Below are 20,006 nucleotides of genomic sequence, written 5' to 3'. Positions count from 1 at the left end.
ATTCCGGACTGCAGTAGGAAACTTTGATTCTCTTAATGGCCTGCCAGTTCCAGAGCGCTGGATGAGCGCCCGACGAAAAAAACTGTTTGCTAAATTCTCCTTTGTCCCTCATTCGGGACTTGAAGGATCCATTTGAATTTAAAGCAGAATGCCAGGTGCAAGAATGTTTATTTAAATATGTTCCTCAATAGCCACAAAGGGTACAAACCCATTTTATGTACACCAACTGCTTTTGCAACCCCAGATGTGACCTGGTAAAAGTAGCCGTGACATTATCACTGTGCTATACAGAGCTGTGGGAGGGGCTCAGCAGACTCCACCCAATAAAGTCTGCCTGCAGATAACTACAGGAGGGGGCGGAGACAAGACCAATCACCCTGCACAAGGAGAGAGAGCAGCAGAGAGCGGTCTTTATTACAGGAAGTCTCACACTGGATTACTGCACAGATCTAGAAAAAATATACAAAACACCATGACTCAGTGCCGATTCACATATATGCAAAGCAGGAACCCTGCGAATTCACTGCGGGTTCCCGCATCACATTCAAATCGCAGCCAGTTCACACTGCCATATGCGAATCGCCCAATACAAAGTTGACGACATCCCCAGATCAGTTTTCATATCGCAGTGCGAACTGTAAGTTCGAACATGAATCAGATCGCATAGGTGTAAAACCACCATTGGATCCGATTCTGCTGTGGACCCAAAAAAGGGTCCTGTGCGTGTTGTGTCCGAATCTGATGCGAATTCAGCAATACAATCTGTATGGCCGAATTCCCATTGCAGACATCGCATTTGATTTTCAGAGCAGTGCGCTCCGAATCACATGCAATGTCTGTCATCGCTATAGTGTGAACCAGGATTTAAGAATGATATACATTATGAATGGACTTAGACAATATTTAATGATCCGGAATTCAGATTTAAAGGAGAAGTACAGCCAGAGCTCGTTTGGCTGTACTTCTCCTATGGATCACAGGAGTGCAGTTCGTTTTGCACTCCTGTGACCCATTTTCAGCAGACAGCGGGCTGAAGCCTGCTGTCAGCTGACAACACAGAGCCGGTCAAGGCTCAGGAAAACGGGATCTGCCGACATGACTAAACTGCCATCCGGCTCAGCCTCTTGAGCTGGAGCTCTAAGAGCCGAGTGATCAGCGGTGTTAGATCGCTCAGTTCTCAGTCTAAAAGCTAGCGGGGGGACAGATGGAGCATCAGAACCATACTGCATCCAGGTGCAGACTGGCAACTTTCAGCCCAGGTGGAAAGTGCAAACCAGAGGCTCATGGTGCAGTGACTCGACCCCCTCCCAGTTTTCCTCAGCCCCCCCCCCTCCCACTCTCCCAATCCTCCTCCTGACCCCCATTATAAGCTGAAGCCCTGCTCCAGATACTCTCTACTTACCGGCTGAATCTGAGTTCCCGACCTGGCCTGCAGGGGAAGGTTGGGGAGAGCTGGGACAGCTCGGTTGGGGCTGACCAGGGCAGAAGTGTCTTCAGTGGGGCATGAAACCGGCTTCTGCCCAGACACACTTTACACCATCCATGCTGGGGGGGGGGGCTATGCTTTGTCCTTGTCTTCAACTCACACTCAGTAGGTCAGCAGCAGGGACTTTTTACTTCTCTTCACCAGGAATCCTTTAGGCATGTCTGTGGCAGAAGCAGTGCAGCCTTTTTACGGGGCATCAGAGTGGCCCAGGGGGGCAATTGCCCCCCTGCCCCCTGGCCCAGTCCTCCCCTGACTGCATCCACCTAGGTAAGTATGATTCTGAAAAAAAAAACATACTTCTCTTTTAATTTGTGAAGGTTGCAGAGCTTTCAAACTAACATATCTTTGCTGTATCCCTGGCAGGAACAGGGGGATGCGCCAGAACATTGATGGTGGTCTACAGGACCCTGAGCTCATGACACCGGCGCTATATCGTGTTTTTCTTCCATGTTCAGCATGTCAGATATCCTCTGGTGAGCTCAGCGATTGTCCCGCAGCTGTCGGGGATGTGAATGGCATCTTTTGATGGTTTAAAGCCTTTTGAGTGATCTCAGGTCAGCCTCATACAAGATGATATGTTTGTAATTCCTGCTTGTGAACCAGTTGACATAATACGGGTTTTAAAAGAGTGCTCCACCTGGGCTACAAAGGCTTAAAATCTAAAGTCATCTTGGGCTTTGTCAACTCTAAGTGGACGGTGATCTGTGCACTGTGTCATATACAATTGCCATTTTTTTTAAATAAATTACTGCTTTTTACGTTTTTTTTATCTTTTCCCCCATCTCAGTTCTGCTGATCTCCTCCATCATCTTACATCTCTTTCTTGTCTACATGAACTCTGTTGCTCTGGACTGGCTTCTTGATGACAATGATGAACCATGCCCAAGTAATGTGTGTCAGGACAGACAGCCACTTATAGTCTCTACCAGGGGTGCATGTGACTGGGTGACAACACAGGAGTGCAATTAAGAAAGAGTTGTCACCCCAAAACAAGAAGGGACTAAGCAAGGACATTTGTGGCTATGTTTTGTCCCTCTTATGTATTTTTTCTGTTGTTGTATTATACTGCTTCAGGTTACTATTATTTTGTTGTATGTTGATAACTAGTGGTGGTTTAGGGCCACTATAACATGTTTACTTATGTGTATTGGTATTTCCCTCTGTCCTCCCCTCATGCTTAGTGCTAGTTAGTTCAGTCCTAGCTAGATTCTCCTGTTTCTTCCATGCTCCCTTAATTCTAGCTGGATCCTTACTGGTTCTTCCATGTTCCCTTAATCTTAACTAGATCATCACTGTTTCCATGTTCCCCCAATCCTAGCTAGATCCTCTGTTTTTTTTCCATGTCCCCCCAATCCTAGCTAGATCCCTCTTGTTTCTTCCCTGTTACCCTAATCCTAGCTAGATCCCCCTTGTTTTTTCCATGTTCCTCCAATCCTAGCTAGATCTTCCCTGTTTCTTCCATGTTCACTCATTCCTAGTTAGATCCCCTTGTTTTTCCATCTACCTCCAATCCTAGCTAGATCCTCCCTATTTATTCCATCTTCCCTCAATTCTAGCTAGATCCATCTTGTTTCTTCCATGTTTCCTCAATCCTAGCTAGATACTCCCCGTTTCTTCCACATTCCCTCATTCCTAGCTAGATACTCCCTGTTTCTTCCACATTCCCTCATTCCTAGCTAGATACTCCCTGTTTCTTCCACATTCCCTCATTCCTAGCTAGATACTCCCTGTTTCTTCCATGTTCCCTCAATCCTAGCTAGATCCTCCTTGTTTCTTCCATGTTCCCTCAATCCTAGCTAGATACTCCCTGTTTCTTCCACGTTCCCTCATTCCTAGCTAGATACTCCCTGTTTCTTCCACGTTCCCTCATTCCTAGCTAGATACTCCCTGTTTCTTCCACATTCCCTCATTCCTAGCTAGATCCTCCTTGTTTCTTCCATGTTCCCTCAATCCTAGCTAGATACTCCCCGTTTCTTCCACGTTCCCTCATTCCTAGCTAGATACTCCCTGTTTCTTCCACGTTCCCTCATTCCTAGCTAGATACTCCCCGTTTCTTACACGTTCCCTCAATCCTAGCTAGATACTCCCCGTTTCTTACATGTTCCCTCAATCCTAGCTAGATACTCCTTGTTTCTTCCATGTTTCCTCAATCCTAGCTAGATACTCCCCGTTTCTTCCACATTCCCTCATTCCTAGCTAGATACTCCCTGTTTCTTCCACATTCCCTCAATCCTAGCTAGATCCTCCTTGTTTCTTCCATGTTCCCTCAATCCTAGCTAGATACTCCCTGTTTCTTCCACGTTCCCTCATTCCTAGCTAGATACTCCCTGTTTCTTCCACGTTCCCTCATTCCTAGCTAGATACTCCCTGTTTCTTCCACATTCCCTCATTCCTAGCTAGATCCTCCTTGTTTCTTCCATGTTCCCTCAATCCTAGCTAGATACTCCCCGTTTCTTCCACGTTCCCTCATTCCTAGCTAGATACTCCCTGTTTCTTCCACGTTCCCTCATTCCTAGCTAGATACTCCCCGTTTCTTACACGTTCCCTCAATCCTAGCTAGATACTCCCCGTTTCTTACATGTTCCCTCAATCCTAGCTAGATACTCCTTGTTTCTTCCATGTTCCCTCAATTCTAGCTACATACTCCCTGTTTCTTACATGTTCCCTCAATCCTAGCTAGATACTCCCCATTTCTTCCATGATCCCTCAATCCTAGCTAGATACTCCCTGTTTCTTCCATGTTCCCTCAATCCTAGCTAGATACTCCCCGTTTCTTCCATGATCCCTAATTCCTAGCTAGATACTCCCTGTTTCTTCCATGTTCCCTCAATCCTTGCTAGATCCATCTTGTTTCTTCCATGTTCCCTCAATCCTAGCTAGATACTCCCCGTTTCTTCCATGTTCCCTCAATCCTTGCTAGATACTCCCCGTTTCTTCCATGATCCCTCAATCCTTGCTAGATCCTCCTTGTTTCTTCCATGTTCCCTCAATCCTAGATAGATCCTCCCTATTTATTCCATCTTCCCTCAATCCTAGCTAGATCCTCCTTGTTTCTTCCATGTTCCCTCAATCCTACCTAGATACTCCCTGTTTCTTCCATCTACCTCCAATCCTAGCTAGATCCTCCCTATTTATTCCATCTTCCCTCAATCCTAGCTAGATACTACCTGTTTCTTCCATGTTCACTCAATCCTAGATATTCCCTGTTTCTTCCATTTTCCCTCAATCCTAGCTGGATACTCCTTTGTTTCTTCCATTTTCCCCCAATGCTAGCTTGAGCCTGACTATTTCTTCCATGTTCCCTCAATCCTAGCTATATCCTTCCTGTTTCTTCCATGTTCCCTCAATCATGGCTAGATCCTTCCTATTTCTTCCATGTTCCCTCAATGAGTGTTACTTCCTAGCAGAGGCGGGGCTTAGTAACGTTTTACACATTAAAAGGCTGGATATACATCCATTGTACTGAACTTCTCTAAAGTAAAATTGTGTTAGATTCAATTTCTACAATGGTTCTTCAAAAAGTTTCCGCACTTTTTTAAGTGCGGAAACTTTTTGAAGAACCCTCATGTGTCTCTATGTCTTATTAAAGAGTTAAATTGCCTGTGAATGGTGCCTCGTCAGCAGGTGCCTCAGCAAGCACATGGTCTCTTCTGAGTAGTACATGCTGCATTGCAGAATTTGAGATCCGCTTAGAAGCAACTGAGGATAATGCAGAAGACCGTAGTCCACATCAGATCATAGTCTCCTGTATTAACTTAATGTGTCTGTTCCTGCTCATGTGTCTGTTCCTGCTCATGTGTCTTTTCCCGCTGGAAGCACATTTTCTACAGTTTGTAAATCTGTGCACACATTGGATTTTCTATGTATTGAACTTGCTTGTGGGACTAGAAGAACTGTTGTTTCTAGAATGACCCCTGCTGCTGGAATTGCTGTGCTGTGTAAGACTGTGTGTGATTTCTATTACTTATTATTTGCTTGATTGCTGTATGTCTGTCTATGACTGACTAAGCCAGGTTGTTCCACCTCTGCTAATAGAGAAGGAGGGCGCATGTCCCTCCTCTGAGATAATACGTTGTATGTGAGGCAATTGTATTTGAAATAGCACCAGGGCCATCTTTAACACAGGGCAAAAGGGGCAGCTTCCCCAGGCCCTGCCATTGTTGTGGGGCCCAAAGCAGCTGCCCCTTGAGCCCGCACTGCCCACAAATAGTGGATAGGTGCATTTGGTAGGGTCCAAGAAAATATTTGCCCAGGGTCCAATCAATACTAAAGACGGCCCTGACTAGCGCACCTGTAACAATGCAGTTGAGTGCCATAGGTGATACTGTATTTAATTTGCACAGTTAATATTTCTGTACTACTTGAACCGGAAAAATGTAGACAATCCCTTTAGTTGTATGTGAGCAATTTCATAACCTGTTTATCAAGTCTATTCACATCATAGCAGTAGATCAGGCACTGGAGCTGAAGGCTACAGCTTGCCACTTTGTGCCTACGAGTGTTACATGTTTAATATTAATATGCAATATTTAATTTTTAACTGACTAAAACAAAATAAATAGTTTTACTAATGATAAAACTTAGCAAATAAAACATTTATAGAAACAATATGTATTCTCCTTAAAAATGAACTCCGGGAATATGAAAAATCTATCCTTGCAGAGGGGCTTCTCCTGCAGTGCAAGGATTAAATGCTTGTTTAAAGCGTACTTCCACTTTTGTTGAGAAAAAAACATTCCCCTTGGGGTGATCTCTGTACATTGCAAGGATTATAACAAACTTTATTGCAGATTCCTTCCTTTTGTTATTCTGAAGAAATCATTGTTTGTTCCTTTTGTGCTGAGTGGGTCTAATGGGAGTGGTTTCATAATTATCAATCAGCTGTGCAGCTGCAGAGCACTAATAAGGAAAGCTGCTGGGCCTGCATCTCTTTAGACGTGTTCCTATTGGGAGTATCTCACCAAAAATGACATTTGTGTTGCAGGGGATATCAGAAATCTGACTTGTATCTTAGTGCAGACTTCTGGGAAAATTGGTGAGCCAATCACACAAGCAGGAAATGATGTTTCTGGGGTGTGGTCAGTATACATTCTGTGTACAGAACAGCTCCAGGCGGCCATATTGCATTGCATTTTCAGAAAATTACAAATTTGTGTCGCACTTGTGTACGCTAAATTCTTTTTTCTTTATTTGCTATTTTTACCCTTTAAGCCTAGGGTACCAATAAAAATAACTTTTGCTTATCGTACCCCTTCTTTCCCCAGCAGCCAGCAGTCTCCCCTATTCTACGATACTCTGGCTTGTTGGCGGGCCCTCAGTGACCTCAATTACAATGCAGGACTGTACCAGCTGCAGCGCGGAAGAGAAAAGACTGTGGAGAGACAGGCTGCGGGAAGGAGCCTGCTGGAGCAAGAGATAAAGTAGGTAAACGTGCTTTCTTTTTGGTACCCAAGGCAAAAATGAGCATTGAATTCTTGCAGTGCAGGGGAACCCCACTGTAAGGGTATTTTTCCCTGTATTCAGCTTTAAAGCCAAACTCAAGAAAATATTATTTTTAAAAAATAGTCCCCTGCAAGGTTTAACCGCTTCCCGATTGCCCGCCGCACATTTACTGCAGCAGGCTGGCTCTCCTGCGCGAAGCAACGTAGCCCTACATTGGTCGCGCGCGTGGTGCTGGCTAGGCAGCGAGGATGCCGATCCACGGGGCCGGCATCCACAGTTGCCGCCGGGCACCCGCAATCGCTCCCCGCTGAGAGAGAAGGACAGTCAGCTGTTGTAAACGCAGCAAACCATTCTTCTCTCCGAAATGAACACAGAGAGCCTGTGACCCTTCTATATAGGATCACAGGTCTCTATGATCATTTCACAAGCCCCACCCCCATTCGGTTAGAAAACACCCTCTAGGCTCACACTTAACCCTTTGATAACCACAGTGTTAACCCCTTCCCTGCCAATGTCATTATTACAGTAACAGTGCATATATATAGCACTCATTACTGTAGTAAAGTCACTGGTACCCCCAAAAGTGTCAAAAATGTTAGTTGGGGGTCCGATCTGTCTGATGCAATGTCGCAGTCCCGCAAAAAATCTTTCCCCTAGATTGTAGACGCGATAATTTTTTGCGCAAACCAATCAAAATACGCTTATTGAGATTTTTTTTACCAAAAATATGTAGCAAAATACAAATTGGCCTAAAAGGATTTTTAACTTTTTTTTGGGGGGGGGGGGGGGGGAATGTTATATAGCAGAATGTGAAAAATATTGTTTTCTTTTTTTTTTTTTTTTTTCAGAATTGTCGCTCTTTATTTGTTTTTAGCACAAAAAATAATAATCACACAGGTGATCAAATACCACCAAAAGAAAACTCTATTTGTGGGGAAAAAAAGAATATCAATTTTATTTTGGTACAGTGTCGCACAACCACGCAATTCTCTGTTAAATTTATGCAGTGCCGAATCGCACAATATGGCCTGGTCATTAACCACTTAAGCCCCGGAAGATTTTACCCCCTTCCTGACCAGGGGGTATTTTGCGATTCGGCACTGCGTGACTTTAACGGACAATTGCGCGGTCGTGCGACGCTGTATCTAAACGAATTTGGCGTCCTTTTTTCCCACAAACAGAGCTTTCTTTTGGTGGTATTTGATCACCTGTGCGATTTTTTGATCATGCGCTATAAACAAAAAAAGAGCGTAAATTTTGCAAAAATAGCAATATTTTTCACATTTTTTTATATGAAATTCCCCCCCAAAAAAATGTAAAAATCAAAAATTTTAACATTTTCGGCCAATTTGTTTTATGCTACCTATGTTTGGTAAAAAAAATCGCAAAAAGCGTATTTTGATTGGTTTGCACAAAAGTTATCGCGTTTACTAACAAAGGGAAAGATTTTTGTCATTTTTGTTGTTTTTTTTTTTAACGCGTAATGGCGGCGATCTGCGATTTTTTTTGCGGTATTTCGACATTGCGGCGGACAGATCGGACCCTTGACTGACATTTTTGCCACTTTTGGGGTTACCAGTGACATTTCTACAGTAATCAGTGCTATACATATGCACTGTTACTGTAAAAATACACTGGCAGTGAAGGGGTTAACTTTTTTTGAAAGGGAGGGGCTATGTGTGTCCCTAGGGGCGTGCTTTCTACTGTGATTGGCTGTGGCTTCAGATGTATGAAGAGTGATCAACGGTTCCAACGGTTCTACATAGTAGAACCGTATGATCATCCTTTATACACAGGGGAGAATGACAGGCAGCTTGTTTACACAAGCCGCCTGACTTTCTCCCTCTCCCCCGCCGATCGCAGAGTGACCGGCGGACATCGAGTCCGCCGGTCACACGCGCGGGGGGGGTCCGTGACCATGCGGGAGCGGGAGCGCGCCTCCGGCGGCGCGCGCTCGCTCCCTAGACCCTCACAAGCTAGTGATGTAGCCCTACGTCACTTTGCCTGTGAGGGGCTGACCGCCAACGTAGATAGTCGTGCGGTGGTCGGCAAGTGGTTAAGGGGGCAAATCCTTCCGGTCCAGAAGTGGTTAAAAAAATACAAAGCTCAGCACCTCTCCTGTGTTTTCCCATGTATATTATTTTTCACCACTAGATGTCCTCGGTCTCCAACATAAAAGATGTCAAGGACATATACTGTGAGTGCAGGATGTCATGGACCTGCCCCTGAGGGGAGATCACCAATCACACACAATGATTCAGAGTACGGTGCTGACATCATCGTGGGAAACCACCCACCATTGGATATGATCCAAAAATGAAGAGGATTGTGCATACCATTGGACCAACCTGAAGGCATCTGGAAAGAGGTAAGTAAAAAATAGAAAGCTACTGGGGGGCCTGCACAAAGTGGGTGGGGATGACTTGGGGGTAGAACCTGGAGTAAGGCTTTAAAAAAAAACATACCGCCTGCCAATGTTCCTTTCTGTGGCCCCAGCAAATGTTGGTGCCCGTTCCCGTAAGTAATACGACATCTGCTAGTTTGGATGAACTCTTTACTTGGCAGCCGAAGTCCCTTGTGCCCCTTTGAGCACCGCCTTGTGTATCATAAACCCAATTTCTGAGTGTTGCTCTCCGCTGGCCGTTTCTGAGAAGTTTCTATTTTACAAATACGCATTTTTGTGTTCCGCTGATCTGGTATTTGGTAAAAGGCTGGCACGCCAGCTGTGTATAGAGTGTCATTATGACCTATTAATGAAGTGTCGCTGGATTGACTGTACGCCACCAGCCAGCAGAGTGACCAGAATTACAGGGCAGAAGGTTTGTGCTGCAGTCTGCACTCCGCTCTCAGATCCCGTCCTGACATTCCGCATCGTAAGGAAATTCTTCTCTTAAAGTGGACCTCCTGAAAGAGAACATTGAGCCAGTCACATCCATTTCTGCACCAGAGGAGCCTACACTCTAATACCCCACCACAGCCACACGCTCCTATTAATATACATTTTTTTTAGCTCTGACAAATACCACAGAGCTGCACAGGGAACACTGAGACATTCATTTTAGTCTCTGCACCAGAGGAGCTTACACTCTAACATTTAATACCCTTTATGTCCAATGACTGTGCAGGGGCATTAGAGTGTAAGCTCCTCTGCTAATGACTGATGTGACTGGCTCAGTGATCTCTGCACAGCACTGAGGTATATATCAGAGCAGTATAAATAAATAATAATAGTGTGTGACGTTTGGGGGGGGGGGGGGGTTGAGCATTCGATTTTAGGCTCCCCTGGTACAGACTGATGTGTCTGGCTCAGTGTTCTCTATACAGCACTGCAATATACTGAATGCCAGAGCTACGGTATATAAAATTATTAATAAAAATAATAATAACAGTGTGTGACTGTGGGGGGGGGGGGGGCATTAGAGTGTACATTTTTTTTTTTTAATCTTACAAACATACAACCTAATATAAACATATTTACATATACAAAATACATGAAAAAAAAAATATATATATATATATAAACAAAAGCTTACTTTAGCATAAAAACAGAAAATAGCTTTTTTTGTCAGAAAAAAAAAAACATAAAGAAAACGAAATATACCAACCAAGACACATTTTCATATTAATATTATCATGATTCACCTCAACAAAACCCTGACCTTAACCTAAACACACCCTCAGGCCAAGAAGCGGTTATACATTCATCCCATGCATGCAGCTTTTTTTTTTTTTTAGAAAAAACTGGTCTTATAAAAAATCTAGGGGATGTGAAAGGACATAAAGAAAAGCTGCACACCCAGAGACTGATAGACAGCAGCTACGGGGATCTGATATTCCTCTAGGTCTTTGTCCAGGCCCCCAGCCACCAACTTTCCTTCTCAGGATCCCAAATCTTCCCAAACTCGTCCAGAGTGTTGTGCACCACCACCTCGACAGGAAGGACTTTTTTTCTGAGTGGAATCCAAACACCGTGCATTCCACATGAAGTAACAGACTAATTAACTAACTAGTAAATGTGTCTCAAAATCAAAATCCAAATGAGTCTCGAAAACCCCGTTTGACTACTCTGTATAACCCAACTCTGCTACATTGAAGGTGCACTGAAGCAAGAAATCTATTGTTTCCTCCACCCTACCACACTCCGCTCTTGGACATCCTCGGTTCTCCGCAGAGCGATGCTTCAGGTTGCCCTTCAGATAGAATCTGCCATGGAACGAGCGCCAGGCCAAATCCCAAAACTTTAAAGGGATTCTCTCTAGATTCAGAAAACACAGACCCTCTCTCATAACAGGGCCTGGGCAATCCCACAAGGCCAGTGGCTCGTAAAGGCAGATTCAACAACCCCTCCTCCCCAGGACCTTCCTAGGAAGCGACTTAATTTCCTCCGCCCTCAGTTGCCACTGCCGAAGCATTTTCAGGTGCAGGGCAACATAAGTAGGTAGCTTACCATGTCGGACCCTCAGGCTTTTCACTGGCCCACCATTCTCCCAGCTTTGCAGAAAAGGCCTAAACCAGGAATGAAAAATACCAACCCACCCAGGTGGTTCCTCTGCCATCATGTTACCAGAATTATGTTTCAAAAATATCAGAGAAAAGAATACCACCGGGTTGACCATTCCTAGGCAGCCAATCCCCTTGAAAAGGTAGGTTAAAGACCTCTTAATGAGGTTCAATCTGTTTCCCCATAACGGCTGGATGAAACAGCTGTAATAGTTTGCAGTTGTTAGAGAGACAGTGGCAAAACACAGACAAAGCTGACATACAGATATACCGGGATCAGGTAAGTTTTAATCAGGTCAAATCTTTCCCTGTAAGAGAGTTTCCAATCCTTCCAGCTGGCAACCTTGACATCGGCATCTTGTAGCCTGCTTAACCAATTTGCAAAGCCATAATCGCCAGGACCAAATTTGATGCCTAAAACTTTAACTTCCTGCCAGGGCTCTGGGAAGGTATCCGGAAGCTCGAAGCCTTCACCTTCCTCTCCCATCCAGAAAACCTTACTCTTATCCTGATTTATCTTTGAGCCAGATGCCTCAGCATACTGCTTCATCACTGAGACCACCTCCCCCGTCCCAAAAATGAAAACAGACAAGTCATCAGCATAAGGCACGATCCTCAGAAGGGGCTCACCAGAAATGCCAAAAGGCACTCTGCACAACGGTCTGCTTTCTAACCTCCTAATGAAGGGGTCGGTTGTGAGCATGTATAGCAGAGGACTCAAAGGACACCCCTGATGCACACCCGAGCCAACCTCAAAGGGCCAACCGATCCAACCATTCACAAGCATGAAGCTTTTAGCCCCTCTTTACAAGGTCTTCAGACTTTAGGCATTAGAGTGTAAGCTCCTCTGTTGCAGAGACTGATGGGACTGGCTCAATGTTCTCAGGAACAGCACTGTGGTATATGTCAGGGATATATAAATGTAAAAAAATAGTGTTTAACTGTACTGGGACATTACAGTGTAAGCTCCTCCAGTGCAGACATTGATGTGACTGGCTCAGTGTCCTGTTTACAGTACTATGGTATATGTCAGAGCCACATAAATGTATAATATTAGTGTGTGACTGTGCGGGGACATTAGAGTGTAAGCTCCTCTAGTGCAGAGATGATGCGACTGGCTTAGTGTTGTCTGTACAGTGTTGCGGTATATGTCAGAGCCATATAAATGGATGATAATAGTAATAATAGGATGCTCTCATGATTTGTATGTGCTTGTGCAGTAGTTAGAATATGATGACGACAATCGCGTTCTGCCGTAGCACAGCCCGCAATTACCCCCCCCCCCCACCTCGCTCTCCTCTTCTCTCACAAAGGGAACTCAGGAAATTTGTCAGAATGGGCGTCTCCGTGATTCCAATAATAAACTTGCTGATAGTTCCTAAGCTGATATTTTGACACATTGTGACAGCTACATGGAATGTTTCATACGAACGTCTCCTCAGCAGGCAGCTACACGATGACTGTGATCAATGAGGTGCGTATAACTTACTGTGCGGCGGGACAGTCGCTTGCGGCGAATGGTGACTGACAGAATGGCTCCCGCCAACAACCAGTCAGTGAAATTCCCCTGTAATCCAGGAAGCTCTGCAACTGTGCTAAAGTCAGGACACTCTATGGGTCCATTCACACCTCTGTCCCTCGAGGTGTGTTTTTGAAACATTTTACTCTTTTTTTATGTATACAGTCTTCAGAGCTGAAATTATTTTGCGTTAAAATTAATTGAGGATTATTATGGAAATAATAATAATAATACAGAACTATCAATATTAAAGTGAAGTTCCACCCAAAAGTGGAACTTCCGCTCTTTTGCGTCCTCCCCCCCTCCCCCTCCGGTGCCACATTTGGCAACTTTCAGGGGGGAGGCAGGAACGGGTACCTGTTTTTGACAGGTACCCTTCCCCACTTCCGGGATACGGCTCTGCGGCGCCGTCACTCGAATGTTGGGCCCCCTCCTCCTTCCCTGCCACCAAGCCAATAGTAATGCAAAGCGCGCTTCGCGCGTGCGCAGTAGGGACCCACTCGTAAAGCCGCAAGGCTTCGCTGCCGGGTTCCCTTACCGGCAATGGTGGCGACAGCACCCGACAGCTGATGGAAATATCAGCTGCGGTGCCGACATCGCTGGACTCCAGAACAGATAAGTGTCCTAATATTAAAAGTCAGCAGCTACAGTATGTTTACAGTATGTGTAGCTGCTGACTTTTAATTTTTGGAGGGGATGGAGGGGGAGGCGGAACTCCGCTTTAAAAACACCTAAAATGCATTTTTTTGGTGTTTTAGGCTATCCATGGATGCTGTTTTTTTTTTCGATCAATGGTTGAAAGAGCTAAAATACAAAGAAGGAAATGGGAGGGCCAAGCCAAGACAGCCAGCCTGAGCAGATAAGGACTAGATAATGCTGGAAATGAGGCGGGCTGTATCTGACTTGCTGCAGCTTCTAATGCACATTGTGAGAAGCTCACAGTGTGCAGTGAAATCAGAGTAAGCCAATATCAGTCCAGCAGAGGAGCCGCTACAACTGTGCAAGACTGAAGGGAGGGCCAGAGGTCAGATTTAAAAGAAGAAATAATGTTTTTTTTTCCAGCTGTTTTGCATAATCTTTGTAAATTGTTTTTAGGAGCGCAGTGCAGAGTCGACGGCGTGCATCACATTGGCGGCTCAGGGTGTAACTAGAGCTCATTAAGTCATTATCTCAGACAATTACTGTATCAGAGGCAATTAATTCTAAAGCATTTTGGATTAATAATTATATAAAGGAGAATCATGTTTGTGTATGAGAAGAATGTAACAGTTCTCTATCATTACCTGGAAATGATTCTGCATCTCCAATACCATACATGACATAGGCCAGATATACCGGATTACCTGATTATTACTCCCTATGTGAAATGATGAATGTTGGCTGCATTCATGAAGCAGTATTTTTCGCCAATTTTTTTTTCGCAATTCACAAAAAAAAGAAAAAAACACTTCTAAAATACCGTATGCGGTATTTAATCAAAACGTGCGATATTTATCTCATGAAACCATGCAGTATTTTATCTCATATGATATCCAGTGAGATAGATACAGTGGAGAAGAATTAAAAGCCCCGTCTGTTTTTTAATTGCTAATAAAGAGGTCAAATGTAAATCGTAGAAATAGGCAAACTCACAAAACAGTGCGGTCCCTGCTGCATATGTGTTATTGCAAAAGAAAAATATCATTCAAAGGGAAGTTGCTTTCACAAGACATACGTTATGTATCAAAAAACAACCACGTTTTTTTTCAGATTTTTAATGGTTTTTTAACCAAGTTTAATTAACCACTTACCGCAAATCGCTGTAGCTGTACGTCGGCTGCAGTAAGTGGCTGTACCGGGGTGATGCCTGCAGCTAGAGGCATCATCCCGGTACCATTTTTTAGAGCCGGTGTTCGGCTTTAAGGTGGTAATGACCGATGCGGTTCGGGAGCCGCTTGATCGTTACCCCGGCGAGCGGGAGGGGACGCCCCCCCCTCCCACCGCCTTCCACAGCTCTGCCCGGATCTCCCCCGTCGCACCGGGTGACCCGAGCAACTAGCCGATGCGTCCGCCGTCTGGTTGGAGTCCTCATCAAAGCCGGATGTGGCTTTGATCGGGTCTCCGATGACGTAACCCGGAGGCGGCGTCCATGACGTCACGTCCGGGTTACTCGGCTGCTAAAGGCACCAAATTTAAAAAGTGATTGTATTCAAAAATGCCGTTTTCGGCATTTTGAATACATTGAAGTACACTGGAGGGGTTTCACCTGAAGCCAGTCGCTCTCTCTGTATATGTAAGTGCCGGTTCACACTAGGGCGACCTGTGAGGCGACCTGGTCGCCTCACAGGTCGCCGCAGGTCGCCTCCCATAGGGAAGCTGCGGACCCGTTCTAATAGGAGCGACACAAGTCGCTCTGACCTAGAAAAAGGGTCCGGAGCTTCTTTGGGGCGACCCGGAGGCGACGGCCATAGACTTCAATGTTATGAAGTCCGTGGCGGTCTTTTAGACCCCCGATAGCCTCCATAAAGAGAACCTATGACTGCCTATTGCTGTCACAAGGGATGTTTACATTGCTTGTGACAGCAATAAAAGTAATCATATTTTTTTAAAAAAAACCTGTGCTAAAATTAAAAAAATAATAAAATAAATAAGGAAAACATTTTTTTAAGCGCCGGTTCACACTAGCGCGACGCTACTTTCAGGGGCGACCTCCGAGATTGCGGTGCAAGCAGCGCGCCGCGACCTCGGAGCGGCCGCCACGGACTTCATAATATTGAAGTCTATGGCGGTCGCCTCCTGGTCGCCCCAAAGAAGCTCCGGACCCTTTTTCTAGGTCGTAGCGACTTGTGTCGCTCCTATTAGAACGGGTCCGCAGCTTCCCAATGGGAGGCGACCTGCGGCGACCTGTGAGGCGACCAGGTCGCCTCACAGGTCGCCCTAGTGTGAACCGAGCGTAACCGCCCCGTCGCCGTGAGCCTGTGCACGAAAGAAAACATATACAGAAGTCGCGCCCGCAAATGAAATCGCTGTTCAAACCACACATGTGAGGTATCGCTGCGAACGCCAGAGTGAGAACAATCATTTAAAAAATAGAGCTACTCTGTAACGCTAAACTGGTAACTGCTAAAAGTTTTTAAAACGTTACCTATGGAGATTTTTATTGACCGTAGTTTGTCGCCATTCTGCGGGTGTGCGCAATTTTAAACCGTCACATGTTTGGTATCTATGTACTCGGAGTGACATCATCTTTCACAATATACAAAGAATAATGGGTTAAATTTTGCAGTGAAACGTAATTTTTCCAAAAAAATGGTGTTTGAAAAACCGCTGCGCAAATACCGCCTGACAAAAAATCTTGCAATGACCGCCATTATATTCTCTAGAGTATTTGCTAAAAAAAAAAATATATATATATATATATATATATATATATATATATAAAATGTTTGGGGGTTCTATGTAATGTTCTAGAAAAAAATACTGATTTTAACTTGTGAACAACATGTGTCAGAAATGAGCTTGGTCCTTAAGTGGTTAAGTAAATAAAAGATATCTTTATAAATGTCAACTTTTCAAAGCGGAGTTCCACCCAAAAGTGGAACTTCCGCTCATCTGCTTCCTCCCCCCCCTCCGGCGCCACATTTGGCACCTTTCAGGGGGGAGGGGGGAACAGGTACCTGGTTTTGACAGGTACCTTTCCCTACTACCTGGAGACAACGCCGCAACACTATTCCCTCGGAAGTTCCGTTCCCTTTCTCCTTTCCCCGCCCGCCGAGCCAATGAGAATGCGCAGTGCGCTTCGTGCATGCGCAGTAAAAGGCTTCATTGCCGGTTTCCCTTAGAGTGAATGGCGGCGGCGATCCGAAAATCGGTTGGGGTGCCGACATTGCGGGCTCCCTGGACAGGTAAGTGTCTATATATTAAAAGTCAGCAGCTACAGTAATTGTAGCTGCTGACTTTTGATTTTTTTTTTTCCACAGCTGGAACATCGCTTTAATGAAAATAGTATGAAATCACACACAGATATAAATACCCTTCTTCTACAACGTTGTCTTTTTTATTGGTGTAAGAAGGGTATTTACAGGTATACAGTATTCAGTATGTGTGTGATTTCTGATACTATTTTTATTCAATATTTTACATTTTTAGATATTTTTTATTTACTTAAAGTGTTTGTAAACGATTAGTGCCGGTTCACACTGCAGCGACGCCACGACCTCGGAGCGTCCGCCACGGACTTCATAACATTGAAGTCTATGGCGGTCGCCTCCGGGTCGCCCCAAAGAAGCTCCGGACCCTTTTTCTAGGTCAGAGCGACTTGTGTCGCTCCTATTAGAACGGGTCCGCAGGGAGGCGACCTGCGGCGACCTGTGAGGCGACCAGGTCGCCTCACAGGTCGCCCTAGTGTGAACCGGCACTTACATATACAGAGAGAGCTACTGGCTTCAGGTGAAACACAGAAATTAAACAAATACTCTTACATACACTATATTACCAAAAGTATTGGGACACCTGCCTTTACACGCACATGAACTTTAAGCCCCGGTTCACACTTATGCGATGCGGGAAGGCTGCAAATCCGCAGCCTGTTCCAGCATCGCAAACGCACCCCCGGCAGTTCACACTGCCATATGCGATACGCTGGGGGTGTCAATGTAATCTTAACGACACCCCCAGTTTGATCGCATATCGCAGTGCGATCTTGCAGTTCGCACAGGATCGGATCGCACAAGTGTGAACCGCTGTGCGATCCGATCCTGATGCGGCTGCCAAAAAAAGGGTCCTGTTCGTGTTTGCTGCGGGTGCGGTGCGAATTTAGCCATACAAACTGTATGGCTAAACTCGCACCTCACAGCCGATCGCATGTAATGAATGAACGCCGCAGCCGGACAAATGTGAACCGGCTCTAATGGCATCCCAGTCTTAGTCCGTAGGGTTCAATATTGAGGTGGCCCACCCTTTGCAGCTATAACAGCTTCAACTCTTCTGGGAAGGCTGTCCACAAGGTTTAGGAGTGTGTCTATGGAGATGTTTCACCATTCTTCCAGAAAGGCATTTGTGGGGCCAGGCACTGATGTTTGAAGAGAAGGCCTGGCTCGCAGTCTGCACTCTAATTCATCCCAAAGGTGTTCTATCGGGTTGACATGGATGAGCGAGTTTGGGGTGGAGGAACTTGACTTCCTTGAAGTCCAACAAGCCCAAAAAGTCCAACCAGTCCAACAAGCCCAGCAAGTCCAACAAGTCCAACAAGCCCAACAAGTCCAACCAGTCCAACAATCCCAACCAGTCCAACAAGCCCAACAAGTCCAACAAGCCCAACAAGCCCAACAATCCCAACCAGTGCAAAAAGCCCAACAAGCCCAACAAGCCCAACAAGTCCAACAAGCCCAACAAGTCCAACAAGCCCAACAATCCCAACCAGTCCAACAAGCCCAACAAGCCCAACAAGCCCAACAAGCCCAACAAGTCCAACAAGCCCAACAAGTCCAACAATCCCAATCAGTGCAACAAGCCCAACAAGTCCAACAAGCCCAACAATCCCAACCAGTCCCAACCAGTCCAACAAGCCACACAAGTCCAACAAGCCCAACAAGTCCAACAAGCCCAACAATCCCATCCAGTGCAACAAGCCCAACAAGCCCAACAAGTCCAACAAGCCCAACAAGTCCAACAAGCACAACAAGTCCAACAAGCCCAACAATCCTAACCAGTGCAACAAGCCCAACAAGCCCAACAAGTCCAACAAGCCCAACAAGCTCAACAAGTCCAACAAGCCCAAGAAGTCCAACAAGCTCAACAAGCCCAAGAAGCCTACTCTTTGTGTTAGAGTAAGCCGGGCTTGGGGGACCATATTTCGAAAACCTCCAGAACTGGGAGATGAAGGGACATGTCCTGTGGAAAAAGCACGTGCCATTTTTACTAATTTGCCACCGCCAATATCTGACCACGTCTGTTTTCTCGTCTTCTGGGAAGTTCCTCTTCTTCTTGTGTTCCGAACTTGAAGGGAATTTCCCTCTTGTGAGATGACATGATGTCTGCTGTACCAGTGAAGTCTCATCTCTGACGCCTAATGTCTGTTCTCATGTAAGGGACGCCGGCAGCGTTCTGGAGACAGGAATAAAAACAATTTCACAGAATAGCAATGTACCGACCTGTTCTCCCGGAATTCAGGAGTCAGTCAACCGGTAAATAGACTTAACTGTATAACTTCCTTCTAGAATTTTTTTTAAAGTTTAATGTTGTCCAAGATTAGTGTTATAGGTCAGTGTAACCCTTCCGGGTATGTATTACCTCTCAAAGAGATTACAGTACTCCCCTGGCAATGCTTTCATCTGCTTTTCTCTCCAGAAGGATGGCGCCATGTTTGTTCCGGTATCATCCAGGGTCACCTTCTACGTCCTAGACTGGGATGACACAATCATGTATACCCTGGTGGCTGCGCAGCTTTTGGCTGTGTTCACAAATGGCTGACGCAGGCTCTCACATTGTGACTCGGCCCCCCGTTCACAGCGAATCCGACTTTGAAATCATGCAACTTCACTTGAAATCGCAAGATTTCAAATCCGCAGGTTAGTGTGACTTCAGGAGTGACTTGACTGAGCCATGTGCGACTTCATGCACAGATGTCTATGCAAGTCGCACCTGAAATCATAGAAAATAGTGCAGGAACCTTTTATTTCAATCGGTGCGGCCCCGCAAAGTCGGTGTCACACCAATTTTGAACAGTTCCGTTGCCAACAATATTGCAATTTGAACCTGCCAAATCGCATGACAAGTCACACCGGTGTGAACGGGGGCTTACTACAAAGTTGCAGGGCCAGTTCACACCATAGAAACTCAGTCCGGATGCGTTCTAGATGCTTTTCTGCATGCAAGTTTTTGATGCGTTCCAGTGCGTTTTTGGTGCGTTTTGATGCAGCCCAATGCATTTTCCCCCCCTTAACCTTAAGAGCCAGATCACACCACATGCAGTCCAGTGCGTTTTTTTTCTGCATCAAAAATGCATGTAGAGAAGGTTATATGGTTCCCAATGGCATAGTTTACACCAATGCGTTCCAGTTCCAGAAAAAAAAGTAGAAC

At 45.3% G+C, this 20,006-nt stretch overlaps 1 long non-coding RNA gene across 4 annotated transcripts in view; it reads left to right on the top strand.

The window, feature by feature from the left end:
* The window catches only part of LOC309565469, an 81,581-nt gene that overhangs the window by 17,936 nt on the left and 43,639 nt on the right, over positions 1–20,006 (top strand). The window contains exons 1-2 of one of the 4 annotated variants that reach the window (XR_014225814.1): positions 5,302–5,424; positions 6,751–6,906. The exons of 1 other annotated variant lie outside the window; for it this stretch is intronic. This is a non-coding gene — a long non-coding RNA (uncharacterized lncRNA). Of the gene's footprint in view, positions 1–5,301; positions 5,425–6,750; positions 6,907–20,006 lie in introns of those variants that run through there. 2 more of the 4 variants (XR_014225812.1, XR_014225813.1) reach the window with 2 other exon arrangements.

Source organism: Pelophylax lessonae (assembly GCF_965119305.1).
Source record: "Pelophylax lessonae genome assembly, chromosome: 10".
NCBI lineage: Eukaryota > Metazoa > Chordata > Amphibia > Anura > Ranidae > Pelophylax > Pelophylax lessonae.
This window is presented reverse-complemented; position numbering and strand designations above follow the sequence as displayed.